Here is a 7,918-nt window from a genome sequence, read left to right as displayed (position 1 = left end):
TGTGTTTGTCATTAGGAATCTGCACAATAGCGAAAAAGCAAGTGTGCATGTGTGTGTTTGTGTGTTTAGGTGTTTGTGTGTGTGTGTGTGTGTGTGTGTGTGTGTGTGTGTGTGTGTGTGTGTGTGTGTGTGTGTGTGTGTGTGTGTGTGTGTGTGTGTGTGTGTGGAGCAATAATTATTTAATATAATTAATTTCCGATCTTCATAGCCATGATGACAATGCTGGCACATTACACACATGGTCCAAAATGCACTTGTCATATTTTATCGTTTTACCTATAATAATCTACCGACCAATTGTTTTAAAGGGCACAGATTATACCACCAGGTGTGAGTGTGATAAGCCATTACAAGCCATTTTGAAAATATGCAGCTTCTGACATCACAGGTGAGCGTGTCCACCTAGATGGACCTAGTATGACCTAGATGTAATGGCTAATCACACTCGCACCTGGTGGTATGATGTGTCCCCTTTAAGATGTAACCCTGATTTATTACCTGCCAAATGGTCAAATCATTCCGCCATTGGCCAGTGGCAGGTGTTCATTTTGGACCCTGATCAATATTGAAATGAAGACAATATGAGTAAAATGAGTGAAAGGTTGAAAGAGTGAAAGAGTGAGTCAAATTCATGCTAATGCTTTTGCACTCCCAGTTCTTCCCTGAGCCATTTGGATCATGCACCATTTCCTTTATTGATTTGGGCTTTGATTCTGAACGAAATCTGAGAGGAAGCGAATCTAGCTCGCTCAAGATATGAAAAACATCTCGGAGACCTCTGCTCTGCAATCAGTCTTCCCGTATTGAGAACTAAAAGCGTTTTCTCCATGTCTCGTACTGTGTGAGCCTCACAAGTCCTCCATATGATCAGGATTAGACAGCGCTGTGTTCCTGCTGCCTGGCCCTACTCTATCCTGGTTCATGCTTCTCTCTCTGTCAGAGAACGCCTCAACAGCCACACACTCCCGTTCTCCCAGCTACCAAACCATAGCCCTTTTCCTCCCTCTCGTTATGTCTCTTTCATTCCCTCTCCCTCTCTCCCTCTCCCTCTCCCTCTCTCTCTCTCTCTCTCTCTCTCTCTCTCTCTCTCTCTCTCTCTCTCTCTCTCTCTCTCTCTCTCTTGCTCTCTCTCTCTGCCAAACATACATCTTCATACCTCTTTTATTTTCATCTGCAGCATCGTCTTTCTCCACAACTGAGCCTTTTTGTACTATCTTGTCTGATCTCCTTTCTAGTCCTTTTTACCCATTGCTCTCTCTCTCTCTCTCTCTCTCTCTCTCTCTCTCTCTCTCTCTCTCTCTCTCTGCATAGGGGATCAGCATTCAGGTCCAGGCCGTCCATCCATCAGTTACTAATACCTCTCCTACCCCTACCTCTCTCCCTCCTCCCTCTTCCTCTCTCCCTCCTCCCCCTCCCTCTCCCCCTCCTCCCCCTCCCTCTCTCCCTCCCTCCCTCTCTTCCTCTCTCTCTCCCTCCTCCCTCTCCCTCTCTCCCTCCCTCTCTCCCTCCCTCTCTCCCTCCTCCCTCTCAGATTGACCCAATGTGACATCCAAAATGCATTTGCATTTGATCTTTAGTTTACCTTAAACCAGAGAGGGCATTATGTATTTGTATTGAGTGTTTGTGCATGCTAAGTATGTGTTGTGTGTGTTGGCGTGCGCATGCATGCGTATGTGTGTGTGTTAGTCAGCCAGAACTTTGTGCTATGCCTGAAAAGGGTAGCCCAGAGTTCTCCAATGTCTCCTGGTGTTTTTCTGCTACCCTCACAGATACGCACACACATGCACATGCGCACAGCGATGCAAGCACATGCGCACACGTCATTGCTGTCAGACGCCTAGCAGATGTGAGCTGAAGCCTCATGCTGATGCTTAGGGAGCTAGGTAGCTGGGCCCTTAAGACGATGGCTTTATTTATGCATCTGGATCGGGTATCTGAAGAGCTGTGCAGTTCCTTATGCAGCTTGCTATATATAGCCCAGGAAACGCATGCTAATGCACCGCATTAGCACAGAGAACACACAGTCCTCCCTCTCTTCCTCCCCCCTTACCCCCTACCCTATGGCCACAGAGAGTTCTCTCTCTCTATCTCTCTCTCTCTCTCGCTCTCTCTCTCTCTCTCTCCCTCTCTCCCTCTCTCTCCCTCTCTCCCTCTCTCTCGCTCTCTCTCTGCCTATCTCTTTCTCAGCTGGCGTTGCACCAACCCTTCTACATGCCCTCTTACATGTCCTGCCAGCACCAGACTTCCTCACAGTGAAGTGGGGAGAGCATATAGCAATCAGCCACACACACACACACACACACACACACACACACACACACACACACACACACACACACACACACACACACACACACACACACACACACACACACACACACACACACACACACACACACACACACAGTAGCAACCAGCAGATCAATAGAGGGAAGGATTTGCCTGCGTAGCCACAGCTCCTGCCTTCCATATAGAGGTGCTCTCGCTTTGATCTCACTACGGTAAAACTGGAACTATAATCCTATTTTCGGACTAGCGTGTCCGAGCACTGCTAGAAATTCTGACCTAGACTGCCTATTTTTTTGCAATAAACACGAGTCGACCTCCATTGACTCGATGCAAAAACGTGTCGCTTACATTCTACCCTGAATATGAGATTAACTTTGATAAAAGCTGCACTAGATCTCATGGTATTGTTGTTGTATTCTTTATTTTATGTGGACTAAAGTCTCCAGACGTTCATTTCCATCCCTTTGCGTTTAACATATGAAACTAATTAAAGGCTGTTTTAATTTGGCTTTTAAAATGTTGGCTTCTCAAAAGGCACCAGGAGTGAGAGAGCATGGGCCTTGTTCACTGATCTACCATCTTTGTTCTCTGAAAACTGGCGGGTGGTGGGAGCTGTTGATCAAGATGGCCACCACTACAGGTCAATTATCAACAGAGATGGTCAATCATATCGGCAGATAAGACACGGCTAGCATCATAGCGCTAATTTCACACACACACACACACACACACACACACACACACACACACACACACACACACACACACACACACACACACACACACACACACACACACACACACACACACACACACAAATAAACTCCTCCCCCTCTTCCCTCTTCCCTGACCTCTGCACCGCTCCCAAGGAGGAAGCTCAGACCGTCGTTTCCTATTCCCTATCTCCTCGGTTTGCTCTTTATCTCTCTGAGCCGGGACTGGGCATTGGGGCCGGGCATTGGGGCCGGGCATTGGGGCCGGGCATTGGGGCCGGGCATTGGGGCCGGGCATTGGGGCCGGGCTGTAAGCCGGGCATTGGGGCCGGGCATTGGGGCCGGGCATTGGGGCCGGGCTGTAAGCCGGGCATTGGGGCCGGGCATTGGGGCCGGGCATTGGGGCCGGGCTGTAAGCCGGGCATTGGGCCCGGGCATTGGGGCCGGGCATTGGGGCCGGGCATTGGGGCCGGGCTGTGAGCCAGGCTTGCCTTGTTACGACAGAGAGTGACTCAGCTCCATGAAATCATGAACCAAATCATGAATATCCTGGGTTCTGTGTGAGTGTTTTTAAACCGCTGGTGGCTAGCGGCTGATTCCCATGGCCGCTGCAGAACAAACTGTCTGTTTCCTCGCCGCGCTGAGCGCCGCAGTGTGAGACTCGATCCCAGGGCTACGCAGCCCAACGGCATGAGAGCGCTTCTTTGTGGTGATGGTGTGTGTGTTTGTGTGTTTGTGTATCTGTGCAAAGCCGATAGGATTTGGATATTCGTGTTCGTTTCTGGCAATTTTTAGACACTGTTAAAATTGTGTGTTTGTGTGAGTGCATGTGTCCGTGCGCGGTTGTGTGTGGAATCACTTAAGGACAGGGATATGGATTGGGACTGGGCCGGGCAGACTGGGTCGGAGCTGTTATAAGTAGGCCTTTGGTATAACCTGACGTCCACCAATGATAATCAGTCGGGAACCTCTGTTCTTTCTCGATCTTAAAGGGGCGTTATCCATTCTAGAAAGAGGCAAGAGGGTAGCGTTTTAAGACAGGGTCTAGAGTATTTCAGTAGACCCTGTCTTAAATGCACAGGGTACATTTAAGAAAGGGTCTACCGAAATACTCAGTCAAACAATTATGGGTCCTTAAGTCCAAACTCAATGATGATGATGTCTTCTAAAATCGGTCCTGTTGTTAAATGTATTCTACCCTGTTTGAGGTGATCCGAAGGAGCACTTTAATGACTGTACAATTAGTATGAATACAATTTAAAGACAACTTAAAGTCTTGTTCACTCGCTGATTCAGGTTGAACTGATCCACATTCAGCGGCCGCTGTCGGTCTGTCAGAGTAACGGCGGTGACATCGGAGGAACCGAACGCCACGCGGCCATGCGCCACAGAGCTCTGAGTTACGCCCGTCCTGTCCGTCCTGTCCTCTCGGAGGTCGCACTCCATCACCAGCGCGGCGGCGTGGGCCGGCGGCCCTGTCTCTCTTCGTGACACGTGCGCTGTCACCTGCACGTCGGCGGGCGACGGCAGCCGATGACTCGTCGAAAAGAAGGACGTGCCGCGGTCGTCCCGGCAACCGTCGGATGTGTCCGACCACGACCGTGCGAGTGTCGGGGCGGTAACGGCGGCGGTCGCTTCTGGACGACGCCGGAGTTCAGCAGAAACAAACCCTTTACTTTACGGGTCATGTGACTCCAGCCCGCCCGGCCTCGCCCCCCCTTCCCTTTCCTCATGGGTCACGTGACTCTAGCTCCCCCCCCCCCCCCCCCCTCCCCCCGTAAATTATTCACGCGTCCAATTAAAGTGTCCCATTTTTTGCGTGCAAAAGAACAGCGGTGCACCTAATGGGAAATCACTGGAGTGTGTTTGTGTACGTGTGTGTGCGTTGTTTGTGTGTGTGTGTGTGTGTGTGGGTGTGTGTGTGTGTGTGTGTGTGTGTGTGGGTGTGTGTGTGTGTGTGTTTGTGTGGGTGTATATATCATCAGCGTGCAGTTTAAATATTTCAGGGTTGCAGTTGCAAATGCAAATGCGAACAATATCCTCATCCGGCATCAGTCACTCTGATTGCATATATATTAGCAGGGCGCGCCGCTTAATAACCACAGTTTAAAGTGAAATGAAATTACCCTTCCTCTATTATTGCAGTCATCATACTGTGGGGCCCAACTTTTAATGCTGCGTCTGGGTCCCAAATAAGTAGACGATGAAGTTTATTATTTCATCCACGAAGGGTTAGACGAAGGGTTTCTCAAATATTACCCAGCATGCAAAGCCCATCTGTGCTCATTATCTCATATAATCTGACATTCCGCTCGTGAAGAAGGACTTGAGTTACTGCATGTTTTCTAAAGTGTGTCCACACACACACACACACACACACACACACACACACACACACACACACACACACACACACAGATATACAAACAGAAATACAAACACACACACACACACACACACACACACACACACACACACACACACACACACACACAAACACACACGCACAAATGCCGGGATGTACACAGACAGAGACACAGACACACACACACACACACACACACACACACACACACACACAAACCCTCCACATGCAGACTCCTGGGGAGATGTCAGGTGTTGTTAAATTGAGGACCCAGAGTCATGTTTACGTCCATCTACCTTGGGCTGCAGTGCTCCTCGCGCGCGATTGGAGCAGACATGTCATGTCCAGGGGACTTTGTGGTCTTCTCAACACATTTGAATCCTCGCTCTCTCACACACACACACACACACACACACACACACACACACTCTCTCTCTCTCTCACTGACCCTCATGGTTGTGTTTCTGTCCTGTTATTTCTCACCTCACGATTCACGCACACTGACTCACTCAGGCACTCACTCACCCAACAACTCACCTACCCGCCTCTGAAGATGATCAATTCAATTGGTTGGTTTTACTTTCAAAACCAACCAGAGTTTATTATGTATTACGTATGGAATGCTTGATGCATCACATTACCTCACACTGCTGCTGCAAATGACCGCCCAATGGGTTGATCTTCTGTCAATCCTGGAACACTTCCTTGCCTTGCCCAATGTCTGCCCCCGTTACATCGCACCCCCCCCCACTACTGCTCGTATGATGACACCCTCAGGTCCACGATGCCAGTGCGCCAGGCTCATTCATCTCGCATGAATGGGATTGTGTGTGTGCGACACGGAACGCATCACAAAGGGAAAAGTGAACCATTTGAAAGCAATTTGAGTTAAGAGTGAAACGGGAAAGATTATGTTTAAATTAATCATGAGTGGGTGATTATGGGAGTTGTAGATTGTACATTTCGTGAATGAGCATCTTTTATGCTTAACTTTTATCCTTTTGTCTCCTCAAATGTTCCATCTCTTCATTCCTTAACGTCCCTTTGCATCGTGAGTGAGTGCCGCATTATTGTCTAATATTTGATGCTGTATTTTACGGTTTTGTGTGACTGAATGGCTTTTGTCATTAAATCGTGCTCAATCATCTCTCAAGTCTTTAGACACTGGAAGTCCTCATCGGGTCGGCGGATCGACCTCCGCGTCAGTCTTTCAGCAGGTCACGCCTCCTTTTGAAAAAGGCATCGACACCAACGTGTTTAATAAACGGCCTCCGTAGTGTGCGTGTCTGCCGTCATCGTGACTCAGAACACAAAGCGTTCTCCTCATTAGAAGGTCTCCCGGCTGATGTCTGACCACCTACCAGTGGCGCGCTACAGCTACTAGACAGCGTGATGCGCTGACCCCCAGACCAGACTCTAACAGCCTCGTCGGAGTGATGGAAGAACGCTTTATGGAGCCGGCGGGGGGGACACAGCAGATGGGCCATGGAGCACGCACACATAAACCCCAATCCAACGGCCTCATGAGGAACAGTGTCTGTAAACGGGTTATTCATCTCTTTTGTTACTCCAGGAAGAGCGTTTACAATGTCACTCATCAATCAGAGCGGAGAACGATTTACACTGTGACATTCTTTATGCGTTCGACTTAAAAGAGGACGAAAGTGAATACTGGTGGGTGACACAATAGCGTTGTTTGTCCCACTTATTATCCCACTCAGTGTAAAAAGAAAAAAACTTTTCAAAGATGCAACATTAATCACAACACTGGACCAAATTAAACAGCAATAGAAAGACAAAAGACAAAACAGCCTGTTGGAAACCTCCCCCCATCCCTTCAGAGACGCCTCTGTTTACTTCCTTCAAGGTCACAGTTAGTTTGCGTTCTGGTTGCACGCCCCTGGACATGTTCATATATACTGCATTATGCTGTATTACTGAGCCCAAACATCGCTGTAGAGCTAATACTCTGATGATTTATTCATGTTTGTCTAGGAAATGTCACATGGAATGCTAAACCATCTCTACTACCTCCCAAAAACCTCTCCGTTTCTCTCCTCTGTTCTCCTCTGTATACCTGCAAACTGCCATTCCCTCACCCTGAACCGAGCCGGATGACGTGCTATTGACCACGAATGAACTCCAAACTCAAACAGGAGAGAACAAACGGCGAGAAGATCTAACTCTGGAGATGTGGGTCCGATAACACAGAGTCTAATCCACGTGCAAGGCGTTGTGCTAGACACAGCCGGCGGATTACTCTGTCCGTTAAACACTGCCGGGGTGGGGGCCCGTGTGCAGGCCTGCGTGTGCGTGTCAGAGCTTCACACGCGTGTTGCTCCAGGAGGTTGTCGAAGTGTCGGGACCTGAACACTAACCGGTGGCTGCGTGCACCGGTGGCGTGCTGTGATCAGAGACTGTGTCTGACTGTTGGGGATAATCCTCAAGACACACGGCGCAGGCGGGTCGAGCAAACAACACGGGATTTATCGCTCTCTCCCCATCTCTTTGTCCTCCCCCCTCTCTCTCTCTCCCCCCCCCTTCTCTCTCT

Source organism: Pollachius pollachius (assembly GCF_949987615.1).
Source record: "Pollachius pollachius genome assembly, chromosome: 18".
NCBI classification, from domain to species: domain Eukaryota; kingdom Metazoa; phylum Chordata; class Actinopteri; order Gadiformes; family Gadidae; genus Pollachius; species Pollachius pollachius.
The sequence above is the reverse complement of the archived record's forward strand: the minus strand, read 5'-3'. Positions refer to the sequence as shown.